The sequence below is a fragment of the Sus scrofa genome, chromosome 12 (assembly GCF_054392235.1).
Source record: "Sus scrofa isolate SSC_HxYL_T2T_F1_AM1 chromosome 12, Sscrofa_HxYL_maternal_Yorkshire_Landrace_v2.0, whole genome shotgun sequence".
Taxonomy (NCBI): Eukaryota; Metazoa; Chordata; class Mammalia; order Artiodactyla; family Suidae; genus Sus; species Sus scrofa.
The window spans coordinates 41,433,445-41,457,200 of NC_139394.1; the positions used below are offsets into that span (position 1 = coordinate 41,433,445).

General features: G+C 38.3%; 1 protein-coding gene and 1 long non-coding RNA gene across 23 annotated transcripts in view; both read right to left on the minus strand.

Annotated features, from left to right (window-relative positions):
* Window positions 1–23,756, minus strand: part of BCAS3 (BCAS3 microtubule associated cell migration factor) — a 580,731-nt gene that overhangs the window by 173,318 nt on the left and 383,657 nt on the right. The window lies entirely within an intron of this gene.
* Window positions 17,611–22,543, minus strand: LOC146398216 (uncharacterized). Its single transcript, XR_014821311.1, has 2 exons — window positions 19,240–22,543; window positions 17,611–18,930 (listed from the first exon to the last, which is right to left on the minus strand). It is a non-coding gene; the product is annotated as an uncharacterized LOC146398216 (long non-coding RNA).

The following is a 23,756-nucleotide window of genomic DNA, read 5'->3' on the forward strand; positions in this document are numbered from 1 at the left end:
TGCAAACTTTAAAGATAACTTAAAGAGGGGATCAGAATTACCTTCTTAAGATTTTTCTTCTCCATCCAGGTTCTTATATAAAGGTAGGATTAATAATATTCACAACACTTTTCTTTCCTTGATTTCCCTTAAGTGCAAGGATCTTACAGAGAATTTGAGAGAGCCAATCTTTTCAGCCATGTTACTAATAAAATCTCAGCAAAACCAAAAACATTCTCTCTCCCCACCACTTTCACCATACAAGATACAAGTATGTATATGAGTTATTTGTTGTAGTTGAAATCTCACAGCTCCAAGAAAACTTTGGAAAATGGACCCTTCACTAACTGAATTTCCTTGAGCCATGTGACAAGGCAAATCTTCTCCTCTTCTGGGTTCTGGAGCAACACAGGGGTAGTCTAGGGTAGGGGTGACTGGGAAGGGCATTTATATCCATACTTTTAAGTTGCCACACAGTACACAAGGAAATACGTACAAAGATGTTCACTGCAGCTTTGCTTGTAGAAGCAAACATTTTTAAACAATGGCCATAGGGAAGCAGTTAAATAGCTTACAGTACCTTCCTGAAGCAGAAAGCTATTGCAGAGAGCTCAGCAAACAGGAGCACAAGCCAAGGAGCCAGGGCATCCTGGTTTGAATTCAGTCTTGGCTTTTACTGTCTTTGTAACTTCGGGCACGTTTGTAACCTTTCTTTAACTCTATTTCCTCATCTATCGATACTTACATCCTAAAGTTAGTGAATGTTAAATGAATTAATACACATCTAGCTCCAGAAATATTGCTGATTATTATTAATCTACAGACAATAAAAAGAATAAAACAGATCTATATATACTCCAGGAGATGATGTCAATCACATAAACTGGTGAGTGAAAAACACCAGGCTGGAGAGCAGAGGATAGGGCACTATGAGAACAGGGAAGAAAATTGGACTTTCTACGCTTTTATTGGTGTAGCAGATAGAAGAATCATCTCTGCTCCATTGACAGATGTATGGATAAGGAAGATGTGATATATGTGAACAATGGAACACTACTCAGCCATTAAAAAGAATGGAATAATGCCATTTGCAGTACCATGGATAGATCTACAGATTATCTTACTAAGTGAGGTAAGTCAGAGAAAGAAAATTTCATATAATATCACTTGTATGAAAAAAAATGATACAAATGAACTTATTCACAAAACAGAAATTGATGCACAGACATAGAAAACAAACACGTTTAACAAAGGAGAGGATGGGGTGTGCAAGGATAAATTAGGAGTTTGGGATTAACAGATACATACTACTATATATAATAAACAGGGACCTACAGTACAGCACAGGGAACTATATTCATTATCTTGTAATAACCTAAAATGGAAAATAATCGAAATCACTTTGCTATACACCTGAAACTAACACAACATTGTACTTCAATTAAAAAAAATTTCTAAACAAACTAAAATAATAAAAAATAATTTAAAAGGAACATCTCTGCTATCTCTGGCACACGGCAAAAATTTATGAGTATTAGAAAACCCAGAAAAGGTGCTAGGAACAAATATTAATACTATGTTTTCAAATACAGAGATCCTTGAAAAACACATTCCTTTGGCTTACATGTCAGTTTTTCCCTTAATACCGCTGTACTTCCAAAACAAAATTATTTTGGATCTGTATTAAATTCTTCAAGTTAAAAAAAGAAAGAGATAGCTTCAAAATACAAACTGCTACATTCACAGGGGAAAACCTCCCTGCAATTTCCTAACATAAAAAGCAGTGTGAGTTAATATTGTATTCATAGTAGCACAAAAGAACTAGCATCATTTATAGATCTTATATGCAGATTTATACAATACGTACGCACACAAATCAAGATTAAAATACGCCTTACTTATTGGAAAACGTTAAGGAAAAATTTTTACTCTCAGAACTCAAGAATCATCTAGATATCTCTGCTTCGGAATAAGGGGAACACTGAGCATATGATGAGCAAAAGAATGTCCCAGGATGCCCCGAGCATGCCGGCTGTTCCAACGCGGAGTTGCTCGGGTCTGTGTCAAGGTGTACGGCAGCGCCAGGCTCCAGCTAAAAAGCAAAGGCGCGGTTCAAGTTCCTGTTTCAAAGGCGCTCATTTGATTGTATTAGATAATTTGATTTATTAGGGAAATTGGATTGTATTCGCCAGGATTATGACCTACCCCACACATCCGAAACTGTGCGAGACTCACCACACAGCATTTATTAAGTGCCCATAACGACAATGCGAGAAACAGTCCTCAAAAACATAGGCTGTGTGCCCCCCGACAGAGAAAGAAGCCACGGAGGTAAAAGAGAAGTCTCAATTCAGGAGATGCTCGTATCAGTTGGCCCTGTCAGTGGGAAAAGAGATGTCACTGTTTTTCCTTTAAAAGCTGAGATTTGCCTGATCTGATGGGTACAGAGAGCATCATGGGCTTTGGGGGTAAAAAATCATCTTCTTAACTGATCATAAAGACCTTCTGACTGTGTCTGCAGTAATCTCTGCTCCCAACACAGTTCACGCCCTAAGAATACCAAGCCTATTTAGGACTCGGGTAAAACGAGGTATATGCCACGGGTCCTAGAACGTTCAGGCCACTTTAAACCAGCCATTTTTTCAGACTAGCCGGGGTGGGAAACGCATGCTGGGCAAGGGTTTAGAGAAGAGAAAAGAAAAGAAACACATTCTCTCAAGAGCAGCCCTTCCTCCTGCCCCCTTCCCACTAGACCAATGGCAGGGTTAGAAAGCAGGACAGCATGTGGTAGCAATCACAAAGACCAATTTGTTCTGAGCATGTCAAGGTCAATGACATTATGGCTGAGGAGACGGTCTTGAGCGCTGGAAGTCTGCGATGGTTCCTGAATGTCACACACGATCACCTATGGGGTCCGTTTGCCATTTCCTCCACACGAGCTCTCTGAACAGCTATCGTTCCTGTGGCCTTAGAAATATGCAGAAATGGAAATGTCTCATTCTGGTGGTCTTCTGTTGGTCAACAGATAAACGCTATTGATGTTGACAAGGTGGGAGGCCCACCAGGAAGTCCAGCTGGATTTGTTGAAATAAAACAAATTTTCCTTCCTAAAACACATTTTATCAGGAAGCGGGTTTCTGGCTGTAACCCACTTAGGATATATTCTGTCTGTTCTCATTCTGGAAGATAGAAAAGGAGGAAAGAAATAATGCGCATTTGTTTTGTTTTTTCTTTCAATTTCAGCCTTGTTTGGGGGGGAGGGGAAGGTAGAAAATTAAAAAAATAATAATACTTCATGGGTTTCCCAGACAGATAAGTTCCAGGGAAAGTTACTTTTTTTTTTTTTTTTTTTGTCTTTTTGTCTTTTTGTCTCTTTAGGGCCACACCTGTGGCACATGGAGGTTCCCAGGCTAGGGGTCGAATCTGAGCTGTAGCCACCGACTTATGCCACAGTCACAGCAATGCACAATCCAAGCTGCATCTGCAACTACACCACAGCTCACAGCAACGCTGGATCCTTAACAACTGAGCAAGGCCAGGGATCGAACCCGCAACCTCATGGATGCTAGTAGGGTTTGTTAGCTGCTAAGGAACGAAGGGAACTCCAAAAGTTACTTTCTAAAAGAGGGTCTTAAAACTTTCTCCATTTTAACAGTGGGCTGGGCAAGTGAACAGAGCAGGGTGAATCTGTTGAATATTTGTCAGAACTTGCTACTTACTTAATTTCTTCTTAGTGTGAATCTGAAGTTAGCCTTCAATTTCAGATGCAATTGGACTTCCTCATTTTTTATCTTCACACTATTTAATTTTTCTTCAAATTATTCTTGATGTTTAATAAGTTCCAAGGCTTTTTATTTTTTATTTTTTCATTCTCAGCCAATATAAAGATTCAATAATGCAATGGGAATCAGATTACAAGAAAAAAGCCCTGGCACTATGTTTTCAAAGGTAATTATATTCCAGAAATATTTAATGTACGGGCTATAAACGCTGTTTTAAAGAAAGTCACAGGGATGAGGCAACAACAAGTTTTGTTATTTTTAACATGGGTATTTTAGTTTAAAAAAGATTCCACTCAATGTTTCCCAAATTCAGTGTTTCACATAATGGTCAGTCTAATATGAATGTGGGAAAAAAAGACAAACCCAAACATGGAATCTTATTTTCAAAAAATAGTGGGCTAAATGTAAAGGTCCCGTAAAATGTGATATTTAGATTTGTCTGAACTCGTTCACATGACCTTCACTCTATTTATAGAAATGCGGCAATTCCCATTTGAATATAGAGCAATACCTTGTAGAACTTGGTTTAGCACAAATAAACGGGGGGAAAGTGTTGACTTAAAAATAAAACATTGGAAGGAGGAGGGACGGCCCCCCCGCCCCCACCTCTGTGAAAATTTCCGGAAAAGTTGTAAACAAACGCAGGTTTGGCTCAGACGCGGAGTGGCTCTGGTGAGCTGAGGAGGATGAAGAGTATATCAAACCTCCCAGAGTGAGGAAATGTTTGTAAAACAGTTAGTAAATCACAGGCAGCCAGGGTCACTCTGCTAAACAAGCCAAGGGACACGCAGCCAAAACCCCAGCTGTGAAAGAAGGGGGTCGGGCACTGCCTCACAGCTTGAACCCCGTTTTGAATGATCTCTTGGTTCCATTCTCTGCCCTTTCCCCCCTGTCACTTCAGCGCTCTGAGGGCTCTGCGACCAATGAGCTTGGGGCCGAGGGCAGTGCTGACTATCCCCTTTGAGCGCCAAAGTGAGGCTCCTAGGACCCTGGCAGTGTTCTCTGCAGAGGGACACTGATGGAGCCTTTGGTCCCAGGGACAAAGCTGAAAGCCCAAGCTGGGAAGAAAGACACACTCAACCTGCAATTAAAAAAAAAAAAAAAGCTTACAAAGATGACAAAAGATGAACAGAAGGCAAGGCGAAAGATGTAGCTGGAAGTTTCCATGCATTTCGAAATGTCTTTTCAAGGCCTTTTTGATCACTATGCTCCCCAGCCATCCTGTGATACATCTGTGAATTATTCCTTTCCTGATTTTACACAGATGACAATGTGGAAACTGTTAAGTTCTTCATAAACTGTCTCTTTTGTGCCCCGCTGTCCCCTCGAAGTCAGGAAGACAAAAACAAAATAAAGTAAAAATAGTAATAAAGGGAGAGAGCAGCAAAGAGACACTTTAGAGGATTCTTCTCGAGTCCTCTGGCCAGAAGGTTCTTCCAGCCTGTTTTGATGTGTTGGTCTCTCCATTCATCTTTATCCTCCGAAAATGATGTTTTAAAGACTATCTATGCTTTCTCTCTGCCCAAAGAGAGAATGTTTCTATGCCCTTAAACTATGGTATGAATGAAGAATAATTATTAATGGTTTTTAAAAATTCTTAGTGGAAAAAGTATGATGATAAGTGAAGATGGTTATTTTTTGGAATCCTGAATGACAAATAAAAGTATGGACCCCCCAATTACAACCAGCAGAGACCGGAGATGGACAGAGTAAGGTGTTTACATTAATAATAATAATAATAATGACACAAAAAAAGAAAAAGAAGTCTTGAAATTAAAAGAAAAACTCTTTCCTTTCAGAGCAACGAGGTACCAAAAAAAAAAAAGAGGTAATAAGCACAGGCATTAGCAAACTTCTCCAGCAATTACACATAATTTAATACGAGCCCTGATTCACAACAGAGGACTGAGACCACCTTAGGCACGACATTGATACTATAAATATAAAATTCGGTACCTTGATTACCTAAATTGAAACAAGACAGATACTTAAGAGTCAGCTTTACTGTGGAAAAGCTACTGACTTGGTATAAGTTACTTGGGCTTTTTATTTCTAAGACTGATGTATTATTTTTACTCTTCTTAAAAGATTCGGGCCCTGTGAGAGCAACGGGATGTACGCTTTTGAGTTGTTTTTCTCGGTTGGCCTTGAGTCAGACACACTCTCCACTCATCTCTCACACTTTTGTCACAATGGCAGGCCAAGGATGATGCCATGTAACCCTCAGCTTTGCGTTGTAAAAACATTCATTTGGCCTATCCAGAGATCAAACAAGATTTGGGGCCCAATGTATTCTTATTCTAACTAATGGAGTGATTAGCCCAGATAGCCTGGAGCAGAAAAACAAGGAAAATCGGAAGAAAAGGAAACGCTTTGTTGAGAGCTCTAGCGAAGGCTTGGAGTAAGGGTTCAAGGCAACTGAGAAGAGCATAGGCTTCGGAGTCAAATCAGGGATCAGGGCCTGCCCCCAACCATGGAAGTCACTTTCGTATCATCAGTTTCCTCCGTGCAAAATGGCGGAAAGCACCACCACCGACGAAGGGTGTTGACAGAACTCAACGCAATACTTGTGAATGAACCTGGAATGCTGTCCCACACATAAAAAGTACTCAACAGTGCTACCTTCCTCTCCCCTGCCTCTCTTCTCATTTCGTGGGAGGAATCAGGAAAGCCTTGGCTTTTTCGGGTTGCACACAGAATGTTCTTCATGGACAGAGAGCCACACCAGGCCTTCTCACCGTCAACCACAACCTGGGCGAGCTCTCTAGGCTTCCAGCCTCTCTCTTCCTCCAGCACCACATCTGTTATAGTCAAAGTCAACAGCACGGCTTTAAGCCTCAAAGAAGAGCGTGTACTCCCTGAAATAAATGGACTTGACTCAAGTTAGATATTGAGCTATTTAAACATGTTGCTCACAGCTCATGTTCTCAGCTTGAGGAATTCCTCTTGGATTCTTTCTCCAGTGGCAATGGATGGTTTCCACATTACATTCCTTGTCCCCTTATTCAGCTGGCAAGCCAGATAAAATAAAAATAAATTCTGAGCGCGTGCACACAGACACACACACACACAGACACACAGACACACAGACACACACACATATTCAGTGCTATCCTAAGTTAGACAAGTAGGTGATTAACACGGATTGAAAGTATGATTATCGTTCACAAGCCTCCTGATTCTGATTTTGCTGGTAGTAGATATGTGCCAATGTCAGGTAGTCTGCATTTGAGGAGAAATATTGCTGTCATTGCTTGATTTTAGCTTTGAGGTACAATGTATCTTAACGATTTTTTAAAAGCAAGATCTCTTCCACCCCTAGGCTGGGAACGTCCATGTGCTGTGGGTGCGGCCCTAAAAAAAAAAAAAAAAAAAAAAAAAGATGAAATAAATAAACTAAAAAAATTAAAAGATCTCATAATTTTAATGGGACTGAAAGACAACTGAATAATGACCTATGTTTTTTTTTTTTTTAAACCATTTGTCCTCTCTTGCTCTGTCTGCCAAATGGGTGAACAATAAGTACCCCTTGAGTAAGACTCAAAGACAGACACCTGTCCTGGTAAAAATGACTCAGAGCTTCTAACTTGGCTTCAAAATCCTATGTGAATCTCTTTCTTTCTCTCTCTCTCTTCCTTTCCTTTCCTTTCTAATGGGGCTATTCTTGGGCTGAGGCAGGGGTGAGGAGAGGTATTCCATCAAAACAGTGCATTTTCCAATTCTACCTGGAATTTCAGTACTTGATTACGAGGCTCGGAGAAGTTTCTTTGTTTGGAGAATTATAAATTCAGTCTAATCATACCTGGCACTATGCGTGTGGCAAAGAAACAAACACAAATGTTGGCTGAAACAAAAGCAAAATAAAAATAAAAAGATATTAACAAATGAGAGAGCCAGTAGGTCAGCCAAACAAATGAAGATGTCTTATCGCCACCCTAGTTGAGAGTCAAGAGAAATGCACTCCATTCCTAAAGCCTCTCCAACAGGAATGTTTGGACGGCTGCAAAGGATCAGGATGCAGGAAGCTAACATTCCACACCAGTTCTGCCATTTATTTTCTATCTGGCCTTGGGCAAGTCAAGGACCTTTTGCTGTAGCTCAAGTTCCTCTACTGTGAAATGAAGATAAGCTCTCTCACCAAATTGATATGGCTATAAAATAATGAATGTGATAATGCTTTGTCAACAGTAAGTGCCACATTGATGTTAGTTATTACCGTTATCAAACAGCACACTGACCAGTAGGGCAAGAATAATAGGTTAACCAACCAATCTTATTAATCCACTTCTTAGTCACTCAAACCAGTCTGAAACCATCTGATGTCTCAAGAAATCTATGTTGTGACCTAAACAAAAACTTTATTCACGAAGTCAACAGTGAGTTCCAAGTTGGTTTTTTTTGGGGGGGGGGTGGGAGCAGGCAGCGGGGAGGACAAAAAATAAAGGGGCTCTAGTTCAAACCGGCTTAGACAGGATGCTGTAGTTAGTTTTCTTAAGGTTTTTCCCAAGCATGTTTCTATTTAAAATCATCTTTTTGCATTATTCTGGAAGAGAGGGTAATTCTTATCTCATCCAAAATTAGTGTTTCCAATTTCCTTATATAACAAGGCTTGAATGCTGTGGAGGAAGTAGGCAAAAACTAAGGAACCAAGAAAGATCAAAAAGCAAGAGACCTATAACCTGTAAGGTTAAGAGGTGATGACCCTAGGGCCCTGAAGTAAGGTGGAAGTCTAGAGAGATGTTTTCAGGTACTTTTAGGCAACTAACTTTGCAGGGCTTATTGAAAAGCGACAGAGACAGAATCCGAAGCTTAGGATAAGACTGCTGCATGAATACACTTTACAAAGATCACAGGGATCTCTTCCAAATCAACCTGTCACTGTTTAAGAAAGGAGCTTTATCCTCTGTGTCCACTGTTTAAAAGCAACACTTGTCCACCCTGAAAGTATTTCTTTTGACTTGTTCATCTTTGTCCTAAACCTTGGATAAGGCACAGTCAGGCCACAAATTAGAATGGGAAAAAAAAAAATATATATATATATATATATATATATATATATATATATATATATAATTAGATACCCAGGTTAAATCATATATATATACCTAAACAATGGTGTTAATTGCATCCTGAATTTTGACCTTTAACTAAGAGAGGAAAGTTGTAGTCAATATAGTGCCATTAATGTAACACCACACTCTGTTTTTCTAACGTTTGATAGAGAAGTGGCTGTAGCTGTGACAGTGTGAAAAGGAACATTAGGCGGGCTGGTAGCATGTACATTCTATACAATAGACCAGATGTAAACATATGTATTACGTGGTTGTACATGGTATACAAATGGCTAAAAGAGATAAAGTAAATGGAAGGAAAAAATATCTTTCTGATATATCCCAACAAAGCCACAATGTATTATCTACGGACTGGAAAAGTTTTAAGAAATATAAACATAAGACACTAACTTACTTTTTGGTTTTAACTAAATTCAGGAAGGACAGCTTCTACCAAATACTTTTTTTTTTCCACGAAGAATTACAAGATAGAGAAAATGTTTGTTTCGGTTACATTTTGCGAGTCATCAGAATATGGTAAAAATACATTAAAAGTCTTTGGAGCTTGTAATCATGTATTAAAGACATTAGTCATCAGAGAAGAATCAGTGATTTCTACGTATCATTATCTTAAAAGCTTTAGAAACATGCACCTTTCAAACTTCCAATTACGTTAAACTAATCTGCATCAATCTAAGGAAACATTTAGACTCTCAGAGGCAGGAAATTAAACCACTAGTTCTTCTATTCTGAGCACACCTCTAAGCCTGTCTTGCTTTTGTACTTAGTGTTTGTAGGTAAATGCTAAGAAAGTGGTTGAGACAAATTGAACATTGTATTCAAATCAAATAGAAGATTAGCCAAAAGTAAGTGCGCAGAAACTAAAAAAGAGCTGGGTTCATGGAACCGAAGGTGGCAAGAACAGCAATAACTCATCAAAAACACCTTGTTTCCATACTCTCACTCTCTTGCAAAACAAAAATGATCTACTACATAAATTAAGGTAATAAATAATTCCTCCTCCCTCTGAAAATTTTAGCCTAAAACGGCTGCAGATATTATAAAAGAAAACATTTAAACAAATGAATGCTTTGGAAAACAGCATTTCCTACATCTCATTTAATTTCACACCAGCAAACATCTACTGGGTATGCAAAGGTGCAAGACTCAGTGGACACAAATATGAATAAGACCCAGTTTTCTTGCCCTCAAAATTCTTAAAATCTAGAACTACACAGATGAGAGAGGCTCCTAACATACCCACCTTATTACTTCTCCATGGAAATACCCAACTAAAATAATCTAGAAACTGTCAAAACATCTAATAAAATGTTGATGCCGGAGTGACACTTGCTTTGATACTGTAGGTCCACAGTAAAGTGGGAAGTAAGTACAATTACACAGTAAATCTGGGTAAATCTGGGATCAGCAGAGCGGGCTGATAATTCAGGTTTTCTGTAGGTCTTTATCCAGCTGGGCTTAACGCTATTCTTCCATCAGGACAGGGTCTTTTGTATGTGTGGCTGGGAAACACACACCTAATTAGGGGGTCCAGAGTACCCTCCAGCTGTACATTCTTTTTTTTTTTTTTTTTTTTTTTTGTCTTTTTCTAGGGCCGCACCCTCAGCATATGGAGGTTCCCAGGCTAGGAGTCTTATCGGAGCTGTAGCTGCCAGCCTATGCCAGAGCTACAGCAACGAGGGATCTGAGCCGCCTCTGTGACCTACACCACAGCTCACGGCAACGCCAGATCCTTAACCCACTGAGCGAGGCCAGGGATTGAACCCACAACCTCATGGTTCCTAGTCGGGTTCCTTAACCCCTGAGCCACAACAGGAACTCCCAGCTGTACATTCTAACGCTGTGATCCCCACTACTCTAGCAGTAAGAGGAGGTGTCTGAGATGATCAACTGAAGCTCCTTCTACTTGTGACATTCAATGAGCAAAGCCAAAATGTTTATTTCAGGATGGTCATTATAAGAAGAAAAATACATTATTCAACTTGTGTGTCAGACCAGCACATTCTCTAAGACAATGTCTCAGTTTTGGCCAAAGACCCTAATTTATGTCTCTTGATGGATTCCAATCTCATGAGCTCATCCTACACCTTAAAAAAAAATGTATTCATTATGTAAGCTTTTCTTTAAGCAAATGTAAGGCTGGAGAGGAGGAAAGTGCTGCTTGCCATTCAATTTGGCTTCAGCAGAACTTTCCATTATTAGGAGGAGACTGCCCATTTCTAGATAATGAGAACAAATTTTTCATCATCATTTTATTTCACTATGTCACTCTGGAAGAGTCTGAAAGTCATATACTCTCCACCTTTGCCTCTTGTAGCATCAACAGGTTATAAAAATAATACTTTGTCTTATGGTATGCAACCTTAAGATGAACTCAGGAAAATGGTATTCGTGATTCTGTTGGATATATTAGATGTGCAATAACGATGTATTATAAAGTAAATCAAATTACAAAAATGAACCCTATCCCTTGGATAAAGTTCTGGGAGTGAGCCAACACCACAATTATTATCTTCTCTAGCATTGAATGTTCTACATAAGTGTTTGGAAGATGTAAACAGGACATAAATCTGAGATCGGTTCTTCAATCTGTCTACAAATAACCATGACATTATATATAAACTATACTTTAGAGCATATATGCTTTCTGTTTAAGCAGTTAAGAAGTGTATCAGACACTATGATAAACAGAAAAAACGGAGCGTGAATACCGATAAATGCAAGCCTTCCGTCTCGGAAAGTCTTCACTTATTTGATTAAGTTAGGTGAAAAACAGAGCAGTCATGCTTGTAGCCTTTCTTCCTTTTCCCTTTCCTCTCCTCTTTTCATTTCTAATGCGAATCGGAAGTCTATGTGGAGCAGTCTGGCTAGCCTCAGTCTAACCTCCCCATCTGGAAGGGGACTAACCAGCCTTGGGGCTACTTCCAACCCTTCCCAGCTGTTGGGTTGGGGTTTTTTGTTTTTGTGGGCTTGAGAAAGCATATTTATATAAATGATTGCCATATCCTTTGCCAGCTGTTGACCCTGCTCTTGTCCCGGTTGGGGCATGGTTTTCATTTTTAGCGGCCACAGACTGGAACTGACCCTGATAGAGTTAGCACGCTATGCAAACAGCTTTACGCGCTATTGCTGTGACAGTTCAGACAATGGATGCACAGTGTAATCCAAGGGACCGGTGTTTCCCTTTGGGCGAATGTCACAGAATCCAGAGCTGGAAGTATCAGTTGAAAAAATAAATTCTGAGATTCTCTCATGGGGTTATGGACTAGCTTCTCTTCAGTAATTCAGACTGCCGCGATTTCAGCTAGAGTCAGAGCAAGAATTTAGGAGCAGCAATAAATGAGTTGCCCTCATACGTGTAAGAACCTGAAACGTGCTCTAGATAAATCCACAGAGGCAACTGTCTCTATAGTTATAGGTTAAAAAAAAAAAGCTATATTTTCAGATTTAAAACTGTGTCTCTATGCTTCTGATGCTAACATTCATAAACTGAAAAAAATTAGATCCTTGTACCTCAAATAGGATAAAAATAAGATAAAAATCAGTTTAGGCTTTTGATCATTACTACAGCCTACAGATAAACTATTCCTAAAGAGCCAATCAAATCATGTCTTATGCACAGAACCAACCAAAATAAATCTATCTTTAATCTGTAGCTAACAGCAGTCACTGTGAACTAGAAAATTCACAAATATACTTAGGGGGAGTTCAGTTGGGGGTGGGGCCCCACAGGGCTGGGAGGGAAGACTATTTATTCCATGAAGGATAATTCATCTGCTGTGAAATGGGACTAAGAGAATAAACAGCAAATATTTACAACTTTCATACATTTTACAAAGTCCTGTCCATGAGCACAAGTGCATATGTGAATAAGGAAATTTAAAAGAAACAGATTGTTAATGCTTAAAATGCTACAGCTCCTAAAACTGAAGATTTCTAACATGTGATAATTTACAGGATTATTCAATCACTGCAACAGATTATTATTTGGAGAGTCTAACTGTAAAGGGAAAGTAAAGAGATAGCTTATAAAAAAGTCCTGGACTACATTTTCTCTCTCTCTCTGCAAGCCTACATACAGGCTGCCTGGCTATGGCAGATGGAGACGGCCATGCATAACTGTAATTAAAATGTGAACTCCATCTTAGAGGTCAGAATAGAATAGTTGACAAACAGGGAAGCTGGGAGATGGAAAGAGAAAATATTTCCTGACATAAGCATTTTCAGTCTTTGAAAAACAATCCAAAAGGAAATTTAGCCTATGAATTTAAGCGTCACATACTTAGTCTATCTTTAAAAAATCCTCAGAAGCTTGAGATCTGGAATTACTTTAAAGGCAGCTCAGAATTTCAATCAGCTTTAGCACAATGAAAATTTCCAGTGCTGGGGGAATTAACGGATGGGATATTTGAAGCGTCTATGAACTCTGATTAACTAATGACAAAAATCTGTGAAATTACAAGGTGGTATATATTTTTTTCTCTCACGCAAATGTACTTGTAATAATGAGGAAAAGAAAAGAAAGCCATTTGTTGCTCACAGCAGATCCTGACTGAAAATTTCACACCATTGGTACAAGCTAATGGCACAATCTTCAGATACACTTTGTTTTGATAAGCAGAATATAATTAGATTTTTAAAACTTTAATATTATGTCCCCTGTCTTTTGTATTTATTTTGATCACTGGGGCTTATTTCTATCATCTTATTTCATATGATCTGTTCTCTCTTCGCTTCTATTGCACTGAGAGTTTTCTATAATCATTTTTCTCCATATGTTTGGAAGCTATAGATTGTATTTCCTTCTTCCTTCCTTCTCTCCTTCCTTTCCTGTTCCCGTTCCTCCCTCCCTTCCTTCCTTTCCATTTCTGGCTGCACAGTGGCAGATGGAGTCCCCAGACCAGGGATCAGATTTGAGCCACAGTTGTGACCTGCCCCGCAGCTGCAGCAACACTGGATCCTTAAACCCACTATGTGGGGATCGAACCTGCATCCTGGCGCTGCAGAGACACTGCCAATCCCATTGCTCCACAGCAGAAACTTCTAGATTATATTCCTATTAATGGTTTACCTTTAACTTTTATCGTACTATCAACTCTAAAATTCCCATAGTTACTCGATATCAAAATATTTGTCCTAAATATGCTTTAATTGCCACTGAACATCCAAACAGCTTCTTTGTCATTATCATTTGGAATTTAAGTTCCATGAAAGATATTGTTGTTATAACATTCAAAGTTCATTGCTAAAATAATTCTGTACCTTGTATATCACTATTTCCCTCTACACTCACGTTTTCATAATGAAATACATTCTTTTTTTTTTTCTTTTGTCTTTTGTCCTTTTAGGGCCACACCTGCAGCATATGGAGGTTCCCAGGCTAGGAGTCTAATCGGAGCTGTAACTGCCAACCTATGCCACAGCCACAGCAATGCCAGATCCAAGTCGCATTTGCAACCTACACCACAGTTCACAGCAACGCTGGATCCTTAACCCGCTGAGCAAGGCCAGGGATCGAACCCACAACCTTAGTTCCTAGTCAGATTTGGTTCTGCTGCACCGTGACAGGAACTCCCATGAAATAATTCTTAAAAGGATTTTTTTTTCCCCCAAAAACGGCAAGTCAGTAGTAAACTCTTACTACTCCATGATAATAATGAATGATAATTTTAGCTGGGTATAGAATCATAATTGAAAAATTATTTTTGATCAGCACTTTGGCATCTTACTCCATTGTCTTCTAGCATCTAATGTAACCAAATAAAAGTTACCTAATTTTATTTTTATTTATTTATTTATTTTTTAGGGCAGCACCTGTGGCATACAGAGGTTCCCAGGCTAGGGGTCGAATCAGAGCTATAGCTGCTGGCCTACACCACAGCCACAGTAACAAAGGATCTGAGCCGCATCTGCCACCTACACCACAGCTCAAAGCAATACCGGATCCTTCACCTACTGAGCAAGGCCAGGGATCAAACCTTCGTCCTCATGGATACTAGTCAGATTCTCTTCCGATGAGCCATGACGGGAACTCCAAGTTACCTAATTTTAATACCTATGTAGGTAATATAGCTCTCTCTGCTAGCTTTCAAAAGTCAATAGTCTTTGATTTCACTATAAAGTATGTAGATATGAATTCATTTAAATATTCAAGTCAATGCTCAAGTTATAGTTTCAATCTGAGGACTAAATCTCTTCAATGCAGAAAATTCTTAGCTCTTATTATGTAAGCATCACTTCTTGGTCATTTTCCCTATTTTATTTTGGAACTCTTAGCAGATACATACTGAAGTTTCTAAACTCCTTGTTTCTGAACTGTTATTTCATATTTTTATATTTCTGTGCTGTTTTCTGAGAACCACTATCCAAAAATACAGTCTAAAAATGTTACTGAGTTTTAAGTTTTCAATATCTTTATTATTTTATTGTTACTGTTTAGAGTTGATTCTTTTCCAGATCCATGTGTTCTTATTTAGTCTTTGCTGGCCTTGTTTTATAATGCCATTTCTTTATCCTTTTGAGGATCTGAAATATAGCTTTTTTTCTTCAGATCGTTCTATTATTTTTCCTTTTATTTGAGTGAATTCATCTCCTATTTGCTGACTTCATTGTCTATCTTTCTTGGTATTAATGTATTACTTTATTTTTACAGATTTTGACATTTGATTTATAGGCCTAAGTGGGAGTTACGATGAATGCCTTTCACTTTCTCTGTGAGTGCACTACTCCCTGCTTTGCCTACATGGAAGCCCTAGAACTCGAGTCTAGATTCTGGTCATAAGTTGAGCAATTAGGGGATCTGACCCTTTGGTAATATTGGGGGAAATTAAAAAAAAAAATCAGTGGATAGCTTAGCTTAGTTCCTAAGTCTGTCTTTCTCTTCCTTTTCCCCTAGGTATGTAGTTTTGAACAGGTCACAGCTCTCAGCAGCAGCTAACAATAGCTTACATTACTGTCTTTTGAGGAGACCCTCCTTGGCTCCAAATGGAGCACTCTGCACAAGCCTGACTCCCAGCCATCTGAGCCGTAGTTCAGACACCAACAGCCATGGTCACCATCCCTCTATACCTTGCATTTCTGTTCCAATTTTGATTCAAGAGATATTTGTCTTAATCTTTAACTTTTGCTTCATCTTCTTAATTGTGTTTTCCTCTTATTACTCCAAGAGTTTATCACCAAAGTATAGAGTTAGAACATCTTTACTGAAAGAGTTCCCCCAACCAAATTTTTAGTACTAAGTCATTCACCTTTAGATTTTCCTTTAAGCCAAAATGACCTTATTATTGCTATGTCACAGATAATTCTATATTCAAGCCATGCTGAAAATCTCTTATCTGCAAATGATTTTTTATAATTTATAATTGTAATTAATTTCTTATACTCTGAATTATCCAATGAGTGAAAATACTCAAAATACATTCTTGAATGATCAAAACAAATTAAAACTATTCAACATCAAAGAAATGCAAACTTAAAGCAAAAGATACCAAACTAATGGTGTTAAAGACATTCTCTCTTACCTGGCAGAGCAAACCTGATAATCTGTTTGAAAAGTGATTTGGGGAGTTCCTGTCGTGGCTCAGTGGTTAACGAATCTAGGAACCATGAGGTTGCGGGTTCGATCCCTGGCCTCGCTCAGTGGGTTAATGATCCACCGTTGCTAAGTGAGATGTGGTGTAGGTCACAGACACAGCTCGGATCTGGCATTGCTGTGGCTGTGGTGTAGGCCAGAGGCTACAGCTCCGATTAGACCCCTAGCCTGGGAACCTCCATATGCCGCAGGAGCAGCCCTAGAAAAGGCAAAAAGACCAAAAAAAAAAAAAATTAAAAAAAAAAAAAGTGATTTGACCAATAGACATCAAAAGCACAAAGAGAACCTACTGGTCAATGGGTCGTAATTCTATTTCTATAAATTTATCCTGAGGAAATTATAACATAATTGTACCAAAATGTACAAGGAATTCATTGTTTATAAAAACAAAAACCAAACCAACAATAGCATAACAAATGAAAGCAAGAGAATAAACAAAATATCCATTAACATGAGACTGGTTAAATAAATTATGGAATACTCATAGTCACTTTAGAAATATATCCATTTATATAAAAGAGAGGTGGCAAGTTATACCAAAATATTACCTCTGAAAGTATGTTAATGGGTAAACTATATTTTCTTTCTTTTCTCTTTTTAGTTAAGGTATTATTACTATAAGACTAGTATGTATTATCTCTATCAAGAGTAAAAATTAGGTAGCCATGAGGGAAATAATTACTGTTAATGCAGAGAAGGCAAGAGAAGAGTGATAATATAAGCCTGAGGCCAAAGAACTTAATCCCTCAGCTGACTATCTATAAATGCAAATATATCCCCCCACGCCTAGAACTATTTCCGTTTTATTACACAAATCTGAGCTCTCCTTCCTTTTTTTTTTTTTGATCTTTTTGCCATTTCTTGGACTGCTCCCACAGCATATGGAGGTTCCCAGGCTAGGGGTCGAATCGGAGCTGTAGCCACCAGCCTACACCAGAGCCACAGCAACGCGGGATCCGAGCCTGGTCTGCAACCTATACCACATCTCACTTGGCAACGCCAGATCCTTAACCCACTGAGCGAGGCCAGGGATCAAACCCGCAACCTCATGGTTCCTAGTCGGATTCATTAATCACTGAGCCATGACGGGAACTCCTCTCCTTCCTTCTTTTCAAGGTCTCCAACCTAATCTCCTCCTAGTTGCTTGGTCAGCATCTATCTCTGGTCTATTTCTAATTTATCCCTCTTTTCTGACTTCCCTTCAGACCAAAACTGTGCTGAAATTTTTTAATGGAAAACAAATCCTCTCTTGACAATGACATAAAAAGGAGTTGTCTGATGGCTCAGTGTTGTCACTGCAACGGGTTGGGTTTACTGCTGTGGTGTGGGTTTGATCCCTGGCCCAGGTACTTTTCATAAAGTAAATAAATAAATAAATAAATATGGCCTTAAAAACATGCTAATGTCTTTAAAAAAAAAAAAAGAAAGAAAACAACATAAAAAAAGAGACATCCCATAGCTTATTTTCTCACATCCTACTCTCTTCTATTCATGTCACAATCTGTGGTCCTGTGGCTCTCATGTTTATTGCTACAGTCAAATTGCTCTTGCTAAGGCCTCTGATGATTTGCCAATTGCTGAACTCAATGTATATGTCCAGGACCATTAATTACATCATCCTAAATTTAATGACACTACTAATTGAAACCCCACACCCCCAACCAATGACTTCTGGTGGCACTGCACTATGTGGGCTCTAGTCTTGATTCTTTATCAGCTCTTTCTGAACAAATCATCCTCCATAGTCCTGTCATATTTTACTGATTTTCAGAGTCTGTCCTTGACCCACCATTTTTCTCACTCCATACACATTCTCCTTCATCTACACTGATAACTCCCAAATTTTTACTCAGGGCTAGGTGGTCTGCCTTGGTTGTCTCAAAAGTATGTATATTTCAACATTCCTAAAATTAAAAGTATTAAGGTCCCCATTACATCCTCTCTTATATGCTTCTCCCCGTATATCCTCTCTTCGGTTTAGATAGCACAGTCAGAAACCCGGGGTTCATATTAAACTTCACCCTCTTCCTCATGCCTTATATCCAGTCACCACACCTGACAGTTTTTACTCTTAAACACCTCTCAACTTTCTTTGCTACCTCTCTCCCGTCTTCTCCTTTCATTACATTCGCCACTGCCCTAGATCAGGTCAATACTCCACTGGTCTCCCTGTTAACCTTTCTTCAAGTCTACCTTCTCTGCAGCTATCAAATTGCATTGCAAATGCCAGTCTGACTACATCACTCCTCTTCTGCTTTAACCTTGTGTCCATTTCTTACAAAGTAAAATTCAAATTCCTCACCTAACACATGCACTGTTCTGGATTCATCTCTTATGACTCCCTGCCTAGAAATTACATTATGGCAACGTCGACCCCTGTATGAGCCCTTGGAACATACCATGGCTTTTCGTGGCTCTGTAGCTTTGCTTATGCTCTGTTCACTACCTGCACTGCTACCAACTCAACTCCTCCACATCCTAGGTGTCATATCTTTAAGAAAGCTTTCTGGAGTTCCCATCGTGGCGCAGTGGTTAACGAATCCGACTAGGAACCATGAGGTTGCGGGTTCGGTCCCTGGCCTTGCTCAGTGGGTTAAGGATCCGGCGTTGCCGTGAGCTGTGGTGTAGGTTGCAGATGCGGCTCGGATCCCGCGTTGCTGTGGCTCTGGTGTAGGCCAGTGGCTCCAGCTCCGATTCGACCCCTAGCCTGGGAACCTCCATATGCCGCGGGAGCGGCCCAAGAAATAGCAACAACAACAACAACAAAAGACAAAAAGACAAAAAAAAAAAAAAAAAAAAAAAAAAAAAAGAAAGCTTTCTTACATATTCTCTCCTGTCCACAACACCAAGCATAGAAAGGAACTTAGCAATAAAGACCATACCCTTTGAAGTTTCCTGTTCTTCACAGTATAATATGATGAGAAATTCAGTGGATTTTCATCTTTCCCTTATTAAAGATTTTGTATATTTGAAATTTTTATATTTACAATTTTTCTCCTTCTTTTACCCATTAAGCTCAATTTTGCACTCTGAGAATCTGCATTAAGGATTTTCCCCTGCATATTGTAGCTTGTACCCATAGTATTTTTACTACATGCTTATTCACAGGCTAAAGCTGACTGCTAAGGTTAGAGGAAAAAAGAAAGTGTTATCACCAATAGCAGTAGTATTTTAAAGCTAAGTAAAATCTCCTTCTAGTAATCAAATGAGCAAGGACATAAGAGAAACAACTGTGGTATAAAAGACCCAATACCTACTTAGCTTGTGGTTCATAACAGAATATAAACTAGGAATTGTGTGGAAATTCTCAGGGAGAAATTCCATAGACAATACTTGTTACACAATACAACTGAAACTACACTATTTTGATACTTTTAGTTGAAGAGTAGAGAGAAAAACAATGTTTCAGATATTGTGGCACAAACTAAAACGCCTAAAGTTAAACAACAACAACAAAACTTGCTAGTTTAGGAGCTGGACATTGTTTATTAGCAAGAATAGCAAAGAGAAAGACTGGCTCGGGGGACTCCATCCCTGAAATCCTAAAATTCTGCAGTGTATTGGTTTGTATGTTTGGGGGGGGGGTTGTATGTATGTATGTGGGGGAGAATCCTTAAGACTTCAAAAATATTTTTTAAAAATTGCTGTCTTTGTATATTGGGAAATGGATGCTAAACATGAATTTTTTTTAATCTTTGAAAAAGTGCACATTGCTTCATGGACTAGGAAAGGGGCTATAACGAGATCTGGATAGAAAAAAACACCTTTAATAAAAATTTTTGAAAAATAAAATCCAGATCAGAAAGGAGTAAATCTCCTAAAAGTTGGCAAGATTAATTTGCCATGTTATACAAATAGGAGGAAATCTGCTAAAAAGAAAAAAGCAAAGAAAAAAAAAAAAAAAAAACCTAGTTGCTAATCTTAGGTTAATAGTAAATGACCCCATCCACTCTTAACCTCAAAGACTAACCTCTTGACCCCCAGCCAGTGGCCCTGTTCAGAAACATGTTGCCACCAAAGTAAATAAAAAGAGAACACAACGTGCTGAAATTGTTACTGCTAATGACAAGTGACACACACTTTATATTGCCAATGAGCCAGCCATCAATAAATAACCCTAAACATGTTTGATACTCTTCTGGATTTTAGTCTCCTGTCCTGTTGGGTTTTTTTGCTTTTTTTTTTTTAACACTTTTATTTATTTATTATGAAAGAAGGAGGGTGAAATTATTATTGTCAGCTCTGGGTGTTTTAGAAGGAAATTTTTTAAAGTATAGACTATAAAAGTAAGGGGGAAACCACATAGGTAGATGTGTTGGTGTGATCACTGCTACTCGATAATTCATATTCACGCTCTTTTTTTTGTTTGTTTTGTTTTGTTTTGTTTTTAGGGCAACATCACAGCATATGGAAGTTCCCAGGCTAGGGGTCGAACTGGAGATACAGCTGCCAGCCTATGCCACAGCCACAGACACATCAGATCCGAACCGTGTCTGCGACCTACACCATAGCTCACGGCAAGTCAGATCTTCAACCCACTGAGCGAGGCCAAGTACTGAACCTGTAACCTCATGGTTCCTACTCGGATTTGATTCCACTGCTCCACGAGGAAAATTCCTCCATGCTCTTTTTAACTGGCATGGTCCATGCTAAAAGACAAATGGTAAAAGAGGAGTTCCAGAGGAGTTTCCAGAATTCTAGCCTAGAACACAGGTCATAGACATAAAGTCTAGAGACAGAAAACTCTCAAAGTCTAATATTCAGAATATTCTGAGTAAGTTCTTAAACTCTCTCAGTGAAGCATCGTATTGATGTCCCTGATATCACTTAAAATCTGAGATTTTTTTTTACATATATATACATTCTTTTTCTCACATTATCCTCCATCATGCTCCATTATAAGTAACTAGATATAATTCCCAGTGCTATACAGCAGGATGAGATTTGATTGATGTTGCTAAGTTGATTCCATAAAAACCAACACGTGGAAACTGACAGCACTTCAATAGTTTTGAAATTTTGAATTCCCCAATTTATAAACAAGGTTTGCTTCAGTTTCTTTTTTTTTCCTCCACCCAAATACATATGTATAAAATATTTCTAGAAGGATAAAGAAACTGGTAATATTGTGAACCTCCAAAGAGAAGAATCAGGAGACTGGGGGGCAGGGTTAGAAGAAAGATTTTTCATTTTTTGTACTCTTTTGTATGTTTTGAATTTTGAACCTATTAAAAATTTAAAAATATACCACCTCACGCCTGTCAGAATGGCCATCATTAACAAGTCAACAAATAACAAGTGCTGGAGAGGGTGTGAAGAAAAGGGAACCCTCCTACACTGTTGGTGGAAATATAAATTGGTACAACCACTATGGAAAATAGTATGGAGGTACCTCAGAAAACTAAATATAGAACGACCATATGATTTAGCAATCCCCCTCTTGGGCATATATCCGGACAAAAGTTTCCTTGAAAAAGATACATACACCCGTATGTTCCCTACAGCACTATTCACAATAGCCAAGACATGGAAACAACCCAAATGTCCATTGACAGATGAATCGATTAAGAAGATGTGGTATACATACGTATATAAAATTGAATACTACTCAGCCATAAAAAAGAACAAAATAATGCCATTTGTAGCAACATGGATGGCACTAGAGACTCTCATACTAAGTGAAGTAAGTCAGAAAGACTAAGACAAATACCATATGATATCACTTATATCTGCAATCTAATAAATGGCACAAATGAACCTTTCCACAGAAAACAAACTCATGGACTTGGAGAACAGACATGTGGTTGCCAAGGGAGAGGGGGAGGGAGTGGGATGGACTGGGAGTCTGGAGCTAGTATATGCAAACTGTTGCATTTGGAGTGGATAAGCAATGAGATACTGTTGTATAGCACAGGGAACTATATCTCGTTACATATGATAGGACATGATGGAGGATAATGAGAGAAAAAGAATATATATACAATGTGTGACTGGGTCTACTGCTGTACAGTAGAAATTGACAGAACACTGTAAACCAACCATAATGGAAAAAATAAAAATCATTAAAAAAATTTTAAATAGTAAAAATAAAATAAAAATTCAAATGAACAAATAACACAAATTATGAGCATATCTATGACCAAATTCATAAAGCAGGAGGAAACCTATTCAAGTATGAAGAGACATGAATACAAACGGGAAGTAGGTTTTGAGTTAAGCAGCATAAATTTGCATGTGTATACCAGTGAAAACAGAGGTACATATAGGGAGAGGTAAATAATTTTAATAAAATCAACCTAATACACAGGTTAAAAATTATTTTCTAGAATGCGTATAAATCCACACTTAGTAGAAATAAATCATAATTTACAGGAGTAGAAATAGGAAAAAACATATTTTTCAAAGTGGCTAGATATTAGCTGGAAAAATAAAAATTATACTTCACCCTCCAACCCACTTTCACACCTCTCCCCAAGAAATACTATTTAGTAGACGTAGAGGTAAAACCAAATCATGCATACACGGTTGCGTACTATATACTTGCTTATATTTTGTACTTTCTTCTTATTAGGAATTTTCAACTTGAAGATGAAATGAAAAAATGAAGGCGTTTTAGCACAGGTTATAATCTGTAGCCAAACAAGAGCATATAAAATAATATAATCCACAATTCTCATAAATAAAATTAAATTATACTTAACTGTAAAACTTAACCATTTTCTCTCAAATTTTTATTTATATAAAATATTTCCTGCTTTAAAGTTTTTCAAGAGTAAAAATGCTTTGACATGCTTTTAATTGATTCGTTTTACACTCAGAGGGAGGATAACAGTGATTTGTGAAAGGATTTTTTTCTGTCTTGCACACATCTCTCATTTGTCCATCTTAATTCAATTAAAGGAAATAAGGACAGTTTGACCGATGAATGAACCATATTTTAACCGAGGACACTTCTATTTAAACTGGAGTGTATCAACCACTGTAATTGTCAGTTAGTTACTTCCGATCTCTAACTTTTGTTTTGAGAGGTCACGGCATGGTCATGAAAGAGAAGAACATATCAGAATATAGATAAGTATTTAAACCATTAGTCCATTAGCCATTCAAAAAAGAAAATTTTAAATTATTACTGGCTTATATGGTGATAACTCAACCCTATGAAGAGCTTTAGTTGCACTGAAGGCCTATAAGTGCAAATACTATGAAACTTTTATTTTTGTTAAGTTGAAAAAGTAGGCAAAAGTTTTGTTATGCTGGGCCTTACAGGTTTTGGGGAGGAGTTTTGTTGTTGCTTTAATTAGCTTTACAGGGGTTTCATTTACCTTCAGTTAA